The following is a 14239-nucleotide window of genomic DNA, read 5'->3' on the forward strand; positions in this document are numbered from 1 at the left end:
TCTCTTAGTACTATTTGAGCTTATAATGGCATTCTATGTGTTTGGCATTCTCGTACTTAGACATTTTGAAAATACAGGAGCAAAGGCACCAACTTCTAATGAACCATCGCTACAGTTTTTTTTTTTTTTTTTTTAGCGTAATTCCTGTATTTTTCTTTGAAATTGGTTGTATACAGACGAGGATTGCTCATGGCGTTGTTTACATTGTAAGCCCTTTCTCGTCCAAGCAATTATAATTATCTTGCAAAGTGTGACCCGGACATTGATGTATCGACAACTTTTGTTAATGTTTAAAATCATGTTTACCAAAGAAATAAAGAACCACATCAAGTTAACATAATTTGAATGTGTATAAGACAAAGAAATGAACATACTATACTTTCCTCAAACAAGTAAAGACTTACGATATTATGAATATTACAAGAATCACCGTAATATATTTTAACATCTGTTAAACTATTCTCAAGTATGTATATTATTACAGAAATTAATAACTTTCATAACAGAGTCAAAACTGTGTAGGATAGAGTCGATCACATGGTACAAGCAGCCACTATGCTACATCATTTCACTGGTAAACTGTGCACATTTACAGCGGATGATAATTTGCTGGTTGCCAGAATTTTTAATTAACATTTCATAATTATCATTGACAGAAAAGAGCCAAATGCTTGAACAATGAAGGAACTACACTGAAAATTATTTTCTATTTTCGTTTGTCCATGGTCATAGAGTACTTAAGAAAAAAAGAAATTTCTTCTGCTTGTACTTTTACTAAATTTACTTATTTGACAATCGCAAACTCTGCTTGTGTACCCTCATCAAGTGATAATACACTATGATTTGTGTCAATGCATATTCTTTTTTGTTAAGGGCACACTGACTTTGTGACCAACCATATTTATACGCCAACCATATTCACACGCTTTACGTCACACACAAAAAAATAAAAAAAATTGTGTGTTGTCATGTACGAAAATTGGACGAAGCATTTCATAAAATATTCCTGTCGAATGCATGTAAATATTGCACACTTTTTATCACTGTGTGTACATTAGTGGACACCAGATCTCTTGAAGTAGGTAAGTATTACTAGACTTTCTACTAACGATCGCAAAATAAATAATTTCAGTAACAGTCCACGCAGAACATGTCGACGTTTCCGAAAAATATTAAGAAAGGAATCTTAAAATGTTGTAGTCAGCTAGATGAACTTCCCAATCTTATCTGGATGAAATTAGAAGGTCGTATAAGAAAATCTTACATGGTGCTGCCAATATTTGGAATAAAACTGTTAATTACATGTGCTGTTAATTGCATGTGTAGTGTACTTCTAGTGCAGGGGATAGTTTCGAATTGACTGAGATACGCCACACCTAATGCTCATTACAGAAACAAGTGACAGGAAGGGAGGAAATAATTACAATTTAGATGAGTTTCACATTTAGTTTATTAAAATTATAATGTACATTACGGTCTTCTTTGCATGAAGATTGCTTTGTTAAGAATTACTTTTACACATTCATTCACGAAATACGCCTTTCTTAAATAACAATCACCAGTTGAAATATTTTTATGATTCACCATAAGTTTCTGTAAACAGCTGTGTGTGGAACTAAGCAAAAATCCATTCGGGAACCAAATAATCGTTTAGTAGTGTTCAGGAAATACAGTTTCTTTCAATTTTGTATTCAAAGGCGTTCTTATTTATTGTGTTAAAAGCATTTTGCAGTCTACAGACTCATCAGGTGCTGACTGAAAACTATTGCACATTTCTTCTGGGAAAGAAAAGGTTCTTTACATCACAGCAGATGATGTTACATGATGAGAGAGGTAAAATGTAATATGATTCAAATTCTCGATACAATAATAGTTCTCGTATAAAATTTGTTTTGTATAACGCTTATTATTAACGGAATAACACATTTGTTGCTCTCGAATGAAGCACCCCCATTCCTTGGGCTTCACCAGTCTTACACATAAGTTAATGCATTGCAGTTATGTTGCAATTAGAGCGTATGCTGTTATGTATTATGTTTTATTTCCCACACATCATGTGTTTTTCACTGTCGATGTTTTATCACATTTAGCATTTATGTTTTTACATTATCGTTACTCTTGTTATTTCTGACTGATCTTTGGGAAGAAGTCGCAAAATAGCCTTTCATTAGCGTTAAAGATACGTCAGCTACCGATCTCTGCTGTACTGCACGTAACACTTAACAGCGCTAATTTTCAAAGTTCACTGTTTTTGATAACGTGTTCTAATCATTGTATTTGTCTGTGTACAGTCCATCACTATGCTGTCGAAGTGTTCTAACCAGTTGTTTTACAGCGCCACGTTTACAATGTTTGAACACAATTATTATTCATGTCAACAAGACTAACGTGGCTATTGCCACGTACTACTCGCATAGCAAAGAAGAAATCAGATTATGGCTTAATATCCTGTCAAGGATGAAGTCCTTGGCAAAGCAGCTCGAACTCAGATTATATAATTAAGATGGCATTGTTCTGAAAACCGCCTGAACTCATATACATAAACGGCAGAAAAGATGAATCTTGACAGCCATATGGGATCTGAACCCTTATCCTACCGAATGCGAGGCCAGAGACTTAAAAACTGCGTCACGTACCATGGTATGTCCCTTTCGCATTTCACTCTAGTAGAGACCTAATACTCATAATTTATTGCTCACAGGTATTGGATTGATATGAGTTACATTTTTTGTTGACTAAAAACTCTCTTCTTCTCTAATTCTATTTTTCACATTTCAAAATTAAATTTGTATAAACATGTTGCTTTCGACAAAACCTTAAAATTTCATAAGTTTTCTAGTACCATTCTATGCATATTCACTCACTCAGTCGGCATCAGACGATTCAGGGGCTCGTTTTTGGTTTCCACTCTAGAAATACACTCTGCCGTTGCTAACGTTTGTTGACAGGACAACACTTATTCGCAGAGAGTGATGTTCGTATGGCTAATTCGTCCAAGCCTAATATGCGTAACTGCATGTCAGCGTTTTGACTAGGACTACCTTATTAGGAGGAGGACATGCAAATATATCGTTTCACACGTGTAGCAGGTAATATTGTTGTAAAATTAGTTTTTTTTTCCAATTTGGCATTTCTGCCCTCAGGTTTACACCCTATGTGTGTGCGTTTTCCACATCTCCTCCTAAGCCACTGGACGTACTTCAGCCTAACTCGGTTCACATATAACGTAATCTCCGGGAACAATCTCTGTGGCGGTGAGAACCATGTACATAGGGTGAATCACCTAAGAATTGCACAGCAAATATGGATACGTGCTAAAGTGCTATCGATGTGCGGTTTTCGCAGAATGGTAGCCAGGGGCTCGTATTGTTAGCCAACAAACATCTTGTAGTAATACTTAGAAAGTGTATTTTGGTGCAAACACACATCTTTTTTAAAAATTGAACTGAAATGCTAAATGTAAGGTGAATTAGAATGTCAGTTGCAGGAATCTAGTATGAGTCGTTTACGGGGTATCGTATTTTCAAACGTTTGCACACCGAAGCTTGCTTGCGTCATTCAACCTGCGTAGTTGCTAGATAAGATGGTGTTAAGTTTTCTATAGTGTGCTCGTATATTCCCTGAGAGCAGTGGTAGTCAGTTTGTGTGCGACTGTCCGCCGGCGCTACAGTCTGGAACCGCACGACCGCTACGGTCGCAGGTTCGAATCCTGCATCGGGCATGGACGTGTGTGATGTCCTTAGGTTAGTTAGGTTTACGTAGTTCTAAGTTCTAGGGGACTGATGACCACAGCAGTTGAGTCCCATAGTGCTCAGAGCCATTTGAACCATTTTTTTGCGACTGTCCAAGCAGGAGGTCGCGAGAGGACGAGGATTTACCAGTGCAGAAAAAGGTGACATGCTCATGGTATATGGAGAGTGTAGGAAGGATGCAGTTCGTTCTTGTGTGGTATGTACGACAATATGTCCCAGTATATACCAACTATCTCGGCAATTATTTATCAGTCTCTACAACCAGTTACTTGAAAGTGGTAGCGTTAAAGCTAGACAACATAACAGAAGGAAACAAGTGACGACAGAGGAGGCGCAAATTAATGTTCTTGCTGCTGTTGCAGTTGATCCGCACATTAGCTCCCAAATAATCACACGAGGAAGTGGCATGAGTCAACTAAATGTCAAACCCGTAATGTTCGGAAACAGTATTACTTAGTCCAGACATTTAAATAGCTGGGCGTACCGTTGCAGAGCGATGTGAGGTGGAACGACCATGTGCGAACTGTGGTAGGGAAGGCGAATGGTCGAGTTCGGTTTATTAGGAGGATTTTAGGAAAGTGTGGTTCATCTGTAAAGGAGACCGCACATAGGACGCTGGTGCGACCTGTTCTCGAGTACTGCTAGAGTGTTTGGCATACGTACCAGGTCGGACTGAAGGAAGACATCGAAGAAATTCAGAGGCGAGCTGCTAGATTTGTTACCGGTAGGTTCGAACAACACGTAACTGTTATGGAGATGCTTCGGAAACTCAAATGCGAAGGCCGGGAGGGAAGGTTAAGTTCTTTTTGAGGAACACTATTGAGAAACTTTAGACAACAGGCATCTGAAGCTGACTGCCGGACGATTCTGCTGCCGCCAACATACATTGCGCGTAAGGACCACGAAGATAAGACACGAGAAATTAGAGTTCGTACAAAGGCACAGAGAGAGTTGTTTTCCCCTCGCTCTGTTTGCTAATGGAACAGGAAACGAAATAAGAAGTAGTGGTACAGAATACCCTCCGCCAAACACAACACGGTGGCTTTCGGAGTATCTATGTAGATATAGATGTAGATCTGTGCATTCTCCATCGACACAACTTCCATTACATTTCTCTTTGTCAAGAGCTGCACGGATATGATTATGAGAATCATGTTCTGTGTCTGCATTAAGACAATATACTCTAGACGTATCTTTGGCTTGTGCCTTTTTCCCGCAGTGACGCAGGGTCGGCATGGCTAATCGGATTTGGAAAGGTTAATTTAAGGGGTGGCCGGATGCCCTTCCTGCCGCCACCCCATACCCACCGGAACGGAATTAGTGTACCCCAACTGTCTGCGTCTAGTGTAATCCATGGAATAGTGTGATTGTGTTCAGATGTCTGCGAGCCGTGTAACTGAGGCGGGACGTGGGGACCAGCCCGGTATTAGCCTACTTGGGATGTGGAAAACCGCCTAAAACTCACATCCAGGCTGGCCGGCACTCCGGCCTTCGTCGTTAATCCGCCGAGCGGATTCGATCGGGGGCCAGCGCGCCTGCCCGAGTCCAGGAAGCAGCGCATTAGCGCTTTTTTTTTCATTTTGTTCGTTATTGATCGTTGTGTTAGGTCGTTGCGGTCGTCGCAAGGCATCCTGTTCAAGTTCGGTGGTTGATCTTTCCACTCAGTTTTTTTATTACAGAGGCCAACCGGCTCTCTGACCGAACAAGCTGAGCTACCGTACCGGCACACTTTCGGCTAACCTGGCGGGTACAATATATTCTAGAAGTATCAGGAATCATATTTATTGATGAAGCCACATTTATAATCACAGCTAGGTAAACCGCCGGAACACGCACTGCTGATCTGTTTACAATCCCCTATGGCTTCATCAGGTGGACCGTCAACGTCCATGGAGTTGAAGCATGTGGTATGGGATAGTGAACAATCAGCTCATAGACCCGTGTTTTATAGACGGAACACTGAACGCGCACAAATCTCACAGCCTTGTAACAGACCATCTTCCACGGATGCTAGAAGGCGTTCCTCTGCAACTAGGAGGAACCTGTGCTACCAACATGATGGTCGGCCAACCCATAGTGCTCGAAGTACCACTGCACTGTGGGACTGGACGCAAAGGATCCGTACCTTGGCCGACCCGTTCCTCTCACTTGATGCCTCCGGGCAAAGCTGTAAGACGCTTTCTGCAAGGACATATTGTAAGTAGGCTGTTTAGGTTTTCTTACTGGTAACGCCACGTAGCGCTCTGTATGAAAAATCACTGGCTGTGCTGTGTGCAGTCTGTGGCTAGTTTGCATTGTTGTCTAACTTTTGAAGATTTTGTTCCATTGTGTCTAACTGTTGCTGTGTATTTCTCTGGTGTTGTTCCATTGTGTCTAACTTTAGAAGATTTTGTTCCATTGTGTCTAACTTTTGAAGATTTTGTCCCATTTGTTTCTGACTTTGTTCAAGCGTTGTGCCTAACTTTTGTAGCCTTTGTCCCATTTGTTGCATTAACTGTAATAACAGTGCACTGGTGTCTGAAACATGTTCCTCAGTGCTATTCGGCAGTGCATTTGAACCGGCAATATTCGTATTTTGAAAAGCAGAAAATGTGTCTTGATTTATTTGAGAAAACGGTGAGGACGCAAAACCTGAATCTACAGTATTTGCGAGATTGTGTCCTATCATTTCGGAGTCCTGAGGCGAGCTGTTGCCGACCGATCGATCGATAATGCTTCCCTGTTCACTAATTGTTTCACTGCCTACACCATTATTTGCAACCCGCTCCATTTTCCTATGCACAATTACCAAATTACTACTTTGAACATTAGTTAATTCATTACATGGTGGCGCTAACACACTGCTTCCGTCTTCGCTGTCATTTCTCAGTTAACTTTGGAGCCTAGTATTACGGTTTTCACACGCCATTATTGTCACAATATTTCACACGATAACACAGAAAAGCACAATTTGAAGAGCAAAAATAAGAGAACACATTAACGTAGCACTGAAAATAATACATCGTTAATTGCAAGCGCAGCTGCAAAATACTTGGTGCAAATCTACATGCATGCCACAACTGTTTTACTGTACAACAATGAAAGACTGCAACTACAAAGGAGGTTCTCTCTACAATTACGCGCTAGCAATAAACAAAATCTACACTAATTACACAAACTACAAGAAAAAATCAGAAGATTCCAGTGAGGTATCCTCGGCTAAGGGTCGCCATATGAAACGTCCCCTTAGAAAAATTATACATGACTGTGTTTAAACTGACACACAATATTTTTAGCGCAACGCAATCTGACTTTCAAAAATCGCTACAAAAGAATGGCCCTGACTAACATTAACCTATACCTTTCACAAATCACTTACCTCACCAAAAATCTTCGTTACTCGAACTACTGCAATACAGCGAGCGCCACTACTGCCAGCTAAATAAAAGATTCAAACTACTGAAGGCACTAACTACTAAAAGGCATAGTTAGCAAATGAAAGATTTTGATAGAGAACAAACAATGTATTTACCTCAATAGTGTTCATAAGTCATAATGTATATAGCAGTTCATGACATCCAGTCTTGCAAATTTCAAAAGTCCGCTATCTCTCTCCCCACATCCACCACTGCTGGCGGGTCACCTCCAACTGCTCAACGCTACGCGCTGCTCACATCCATCTGCCCAACACTACAATGGCAGACAACAATGCAAACTAGCCACAGACTGCACACAGCACAGCCAGTGATTTTTCATACAAAGCGCTACGTGGCGTTACCAATAAGAAAACCTAAACAGCCTACTTACAATATTAACTACACTCGATGATTTGCGAACGACGTATTACTGTCGCCTGCTCGAACGTCTCGGCTGAAATGCTAGAAAGTGTGCAGCAGTCGTTTCGAAGCAGACTGGAAGGGTGTACTCCTGCTGCCGTGGTCATTTTGAACACAACCTGTGATGGGCAGTTGTCTCGTTACTGGTCAGAATGCACTTGTGATATTCTTTAGTGTGTCATACCACAGGTATTGTACAAGTGTCGGTGTTCGCAAGCACACTCCGTGTGCCGACCGCTTTACTGTTATCTCGTACAGAGTAGGATTTTGTTTTGATCCCAGGCATCTACTAGACTAAGCGCGGAGGTAGCAGGTGCAGCAGAAATATCGTCTTTGGCGCCAGTCAGGTGCTGCGCAGTAGGCAGCAGAACTTGCGACGCCCTCTCTGGGAGTAGTTATGGAGGACGCGGGAGGAAGCTGCCAGGAGGTGCCGGCCGTCACGTCCCGCCGACAGGAAACATTTGTCCGGGCTCTCAGCCCGCTCCCGAGAGAGGCCGTCTTAATCGTCCGCTGCGGGCCAGAAATACCGCCGCCCAGTATGAACGATCCCCGCTACTGCCGACCCAAAGCCCCGCGTCCACATTCCGGATATCTGCGGCGTGTTGAGCGCCATACATCATAGCGTGACTCAGTAGGTGGACTCTGGGAGACTCCTCGGTCTGTGCCTGCAATCCTCTTGGAACGGAATTCGAAGAGCGGGGCCACGGAGAGAGTTCCTTGCGCCCGCGCGGACCGCGGCCACCTGACAGGTTGATTAAGTACATCGTTTGGCTGCACAGCAAAACATCTCCAGTTAGCCTCGCCAAGGCGAGCACAACAGGTTTCTGGCGAACTGCGCCGGACGAACCGAAGGACGCCTCAAACGTATTTGATGTAAATAGACTGCTTCTGTCCTTCATTTACTTTTTTTCTTACAGACAAAAACAATTTGGTCATTACATCAGCCATTACATACACAGATCATTCAACGATGAAGAAAAGAAAACCAAAATATCCTCAATATAAAAGTCAGGAATATACTGAAGAGCAATTGAATTGCACGGCCCAACCACATTAATGTGACCACAGAGTATGTTCGATGGCAACGTGCAATAACTAAAGACTGCAGGTGGCAGCACCAGCAGTGGAGGGTATATAAAGCGTGTCGTGGGGAAGCGGGAAACAGTGCAGTCATTATCGTAATACGAAAACAGAGCGATTTATCTGACGTCCGAAAGGGTATTGATACGTGGTATTTACTGGAATTAAGGAAAACACGGAAGGGAGGACCCACCAATACAACTTTGACTTCACACAACCTGTTTATTTAACAATATATAACCATAAAATTTTCTTTAACAAAATGGACAAATTTCTAAAATTCTTTTTATCTTAAACCTTAAGTTGAATAAGCTTTTGCCAAAGAAATCTGAAGTGCTATATTTCAAGACAGCAAACAATATGACAATGATTATAAGACGGCCGGACCTGCAGACCTCCCATTATTGGTGGTAAGCTGTATGTCGAAAGGTTCGGGGTTAAGATGCGCACCGATGTTTAAAAGTGGGACCAGATAAAACAAAAGAGGGGTATAGACTCAAATCGCGAAAAGAAACAGAAGAACTATCCAACCTTGCCACATATATCAGGAAACGAAGGCTGAAATTCTATGGACACATCCACAGACTCCGATCTTCAAGGCTAACTCGCATGATTTTGACATACACTGCAAAACTGAAGAACATTCCGTGGATAGAAGAAGTCATATATGACTTGGGAAAGTCACAAATAGGAACATCGGACAGACTATACGAGAAACTTTGCCGTCAAAAGATAAATAGATGGGTAGTAAAGCCAGAGAATGAAATCCCTAAAAGATCAGGAACCAAGTAGTCAGAAGAAAGAAAGAAAGCTATAAGGGCTATTAGAAAGGCGAATCATAAATGTAATGCGGTGAAAAATATATATATATATATACACTCCCGGAAATTGAAATAAGAACACCGTTAATTCATTGTCCCAGGAAGGGGAAACTTTATTGACACATTCCTGGGGTCAGATACATCACATGATCACACTGACAGAACCACAGGCACATAGACACAGGCAACAGAGCATGCACAATGTCGGCACTAGTACAGCGTATATCCACCTTTCGCAGCAATGCAGGCTGCTATTCTCCCATGGAGACGATCGTAGAGATGCTGGATGTAGTCCTGTGGAACGGCTTGCCATGCCATTTCCACCTGGCGCCTCAGTTGGACCAGCGTTCGTGCTGGACGTGCAGACCGCGTGAGACGACGCTTCATCCAGTCCCAAACATGCTCAATGGGGGACAGATCCGGAGATCTTGCTGGCCAGGGTAGTTGACTTACACCTTCTAGAGCACGTTGGGTGGCACGGGATACATGCGGACGTGCATTGTCCTGTTGGAACAGCAAGTTCCCTTGCCGGTCTAGGAATGGTAGAACGATGGGTTCGATGACGGTTTGGATGTACCGTGCACTATTCAGTGTCCCCTCGACGATCACCAGTGGTGTACGGCCAGTGTAGGAGATCGCTCCCCACACCATGATGCCGGGTGTTGGCCCTGTGTGCCTCGGTCGTATGCAGTCCTGATTGTGGCGCTCACCTGCACGGCGCCAAACACGCATACGACCATCATTGGCACCAAGGCAGAAGCGACTCTCATCGCTGAAGACGACACGTCTCCATTCGTCCCTCCATTCACGCCTGTCGCGACACCACTGGAGGCGGGCTGCACGATGTTGGGGCGTGAGCGGAAGAAAACCTAATGGTGTGCGGGACCATAGCCCAGCTTCATGGAGACGGTTGCGAATGGTCCTCGCCGATACCCCAGGAGCAACAGTGTCCCTAATTTGCTGGGAAGTGGCGGTGCGGTCCCCTACGGCACTGCGTAGGATCCTACGGTCTTGGCGTGCATCCGTGCGTCGCTGCGGTCCGGTCCCAGGTCGACGGGCACGTGCACCTTCCGCCGACCACTGGCGACAACATCGATGTACTGTGGAGACCTCACGCCCCACGTGTTGAGCAATTCGGCGGTACGTCCACCCGGCCTCCCGCATGCCCACTATACACCCTCGCTCAAAGTCCGTCAACTGCACATACGGTTCACGTCCACGCTGTCGCGGCATGCTACCAGTGTTAAAGACTGCGATGGAGCTCCGTATGCCACGACAAACTGGCTGACACTGACGGCGGCGGTGCACAAATGCTGCGCAGTTAGCGCCATTCGACGGCCAACACCGCGGTTCCTGGTGTGTCCGCTGTGCCGTGCGTGTGTTCATTGCTTGTACAGCCCTCTCGCAGTGTCCGGAGCAAGTATGGTGGGTCTGACACACCGGTGTCAATGTGTTCTTTTTTCCATTTCCAGGAGTGTATATATATATATATATATATATATATATATATATATATATATATATATATATATATATATATAAGCCGGCCGATGTGGCCGATCGGTTCTAGATGCCTCAGTCCGGAACCGCGCTGCTGCTACGGTCGCAGGTTCGAATCCTGTCTCCGGCATGGATGTGTGTGACGTCTGTAGGTTAGTTAGGTTTAAGTAGTTCTAAGTCTAGGGGACTGATGACCTCAGATGTTAGGTCCCCTAGTGCTTAGAGCCATTTTTATATACATAATGTGCGTATGGACCCTCTCGGATCACGCATTACATTTATGATTCACTTTTCTAATAGCCCATATAGCTTTCATTCTTTCGCCAAGTAATGTCTTTCTTTCTTCTGACCGCTTGGTCCCTGATCTTATGTATATATGTATCTATTGTCGATTCCGTCATTCATGCAAACCATTACGTTACCATTTAAGCAGTTTACGTGTTAATTTATACATGTTTCAGGAAAAAGGAGGCGAGGTTCGTGACGGATTGTTTGGACACAAACTAGTGGACAAAATTGTTGTACTTTGGGTTAATTACTTTTAAATTAAGTGCCCGATCCCTCCTGAGACACTTTATCCGATCACTTCTCGGCTGTACGCAATATTTTTCAATCAAAATTACGCGGGTTTGATCAGCTTCCGTTTCCGAACAATGACATCTGCCAGTCAATTCAGTGGCGTAATACCATACAGAACTGTGAATAAAAAATACGACTGAGGACATCTATAAGGCAAATTGTTGTATGGAACAAGAAACCTTCCTGTCGCGCACTATATTGTGCGCGTCTTAGTAAAATGATCTATCCTCAATGTGGGTTTCCTCCACGTCGCGGCTATTGTACTAAGTTGCAGAGTTTGCAAATTATTAAATTATCCCCTAACCTCTGAGAAATCTTTAACTTGTTCTATCATTTTGGGGCTGGAGAAAAAGGAATATGCAAACAATAACAACTCTAAAGCTATTCTTGGGGTACTCCTGAAATTACTTTTACAGCAGTCGATGTCGTCCCGTTAAGAACAATGTGACGAGCTCTATCTGCTCGTTGCGAATATAATCAAATCTCGAGTCCTGTGATCAGCTCGTTTTTCCCCTATGAAACGACCATGTGGAACTGGATCAATTCAGTAAGTCAATGAACTTGTGTTGACAACAAGGATCGGCGGTGACACAGCAGGCTACCGTCCCACACCTGTACTTCTGCTCACCGTACGACAAAGAGCACTGTATCAGCACGAGCGTTACCACACAGGCTGGCTGGACTGAGTCACAGTGCGCTGCAGTATACGCCATTGTCAGGGTTCGAGGACGACGAGAATCACACGCGGACGTGCCACTCCTTTGCCAACTGCGAACCGATCGGCAGGCGGGGGGGTGGAGGTTACTGAAATTGGGCCAGCCTCGTGAAACGTGTCAGGCTGTAGCCATTCTCGTGTTTCATTTTTATTAGGCACAGTAACTTAATAGGGAGCTATCTATGCTACCATATAAAGACGTAGTGTAAGTTGTAAACAAAAATTCCGAAAAGGTCTGTACCGATTTACTTCAGATTTTTACACGATATTCTAATAAACGTTCGATGGATAACGGCTACAATTTTTTTCAGATATTTGACACATACGAGAGATATTCGGAAATTAAGATCCAATCGGTCGCGAAGCGGAAACCACTGTGAAAATCAAAAACATTTTATTTACAAGAGTTTCCTACACTTTCCAGCTACTTCTCCACATAGTCTCATCTCCAATTTGTAGATGTGTTGTAACACTGTAGCAACTTTGCAATACCCTCGTCATAGAAGGCAGCCACCTGCGCTTTGCGCTACTTCCCTCTGCTAGTCTGCATTTCGTTTTCCGTGCCAATATATTGTCTTCATAGTCAGCGGTTCATGCGAGCAGAGATGAACATAAGAGGAAGCCAAGCTCAGGCTGTGTGGTAGGTCATGAAACACTTCATACTGAAAACGCTGTAGGGGCATCCTCATTGCCCCTGCAATGTGGGCCGAAAATTGTCATGAAAAAGAAAATGCATGGCAGTTACGTTATGTGGGAGTGTACGAAATAAAGCGAAACGTCTCAGCGGGACCCACACTTGGCGGGAGACACAATTGCTCTAGGCATCTTTACGTGCTCAAATCCGAAGAGAGCGACAAGAGGCAATGGACAGGCATACTAGACGCACCGCCCAACACATCTGCGCTGAACTTCATCGGATTTTCACTGTCGTGTCCATTTCGCGACCTATCTGACCTCACTTTCCGATTACACTCGTATGAAGGAGAAGCATAGTTATCAAATATCTCCAAATGTTTCTGACCGATTTATTGCAAATTTTTACGTGATATTCTAATAAATGTTCAGATGGACGCAGGCTGCATAATTTTATATCAATATGTACACAAATATACATGTTACACGTAATCGAGAAACGTTGTTATCGACAATCTCTGGAAGTTCTTCAGCAATCTATTTAACATTTTTCACGACGCTCTGATAAACATTTAGACAGGCGTTGGCTGTATATTAATTAAATATACCTATGTAAATAAAATCACTTGCTGTATGTTTGAAAGGTTATCACCTGAGAACGGGATGACCGGTGTGGTTGATCTGTTTGTTTTTCGTTATTGTCAGGACAAAGTTTGTATGAACGAAAATTTTTTGAACATTCAACGGAAACGTTGGAAATTAAAATCAATCGTGGAAAATCATCACCTGAGAACGGTTCGACCGATTTCGTGTGTGTATATGTGTGTGTGTGTGTGTGTGTTTGAATCGGAATGGCATTTTTGATGAAGGGGAAACGTTGTCACCGGATATCTCGAACAGTTCTTGGCCGATTTACTTCAGAGTTTTACACGATACTCTACTGAAAATTCAAATAGAAATGGAAATAGAGAGGAGGAGATGGACAGAGAGAGAGAGGGAAGGAGGTTATGCCCAAAGGTGTGTGGTGACCGGGAGACGTACACCGAGAGGGGTGGGCAAGGACGTATATACAGCATATTTAATGCATATCAGGCGGATACATTGTTAGAAAATAACTGTCTTGCTTGATGTATATTCAGTTCCTATTCATATTTAGCAATTGCGAAGAATTGCCGGGTCCTTAGTGTAATATACACACACCAAAAAAGTTTTGCGTCACCCCAGTTCCCAGAACTCCTGAAGATAGACGTTGACTGTGGATATTGTATCACAGACACAGTCCCTTTGACTGTTCAGAGATGTCACCAAACCCGCCCAAAGATGTAGACAACCACGCATGAGGAG

Source organism: Schistocerca serialis, chromosome 2 (genome assembly GCF_023864345.2).
Source record: "Schistocerca serialis cubense isolate TAMUIC-IGC-003099 chromosome 2, iqSchSeri2.2, whole genome shotgun sequence".
NCBI lineage: Eukaryota > Metazoa > Arthropoda > Insecta > Orthoptera > Acrididae > Schistocerca > Schistocerca serialis.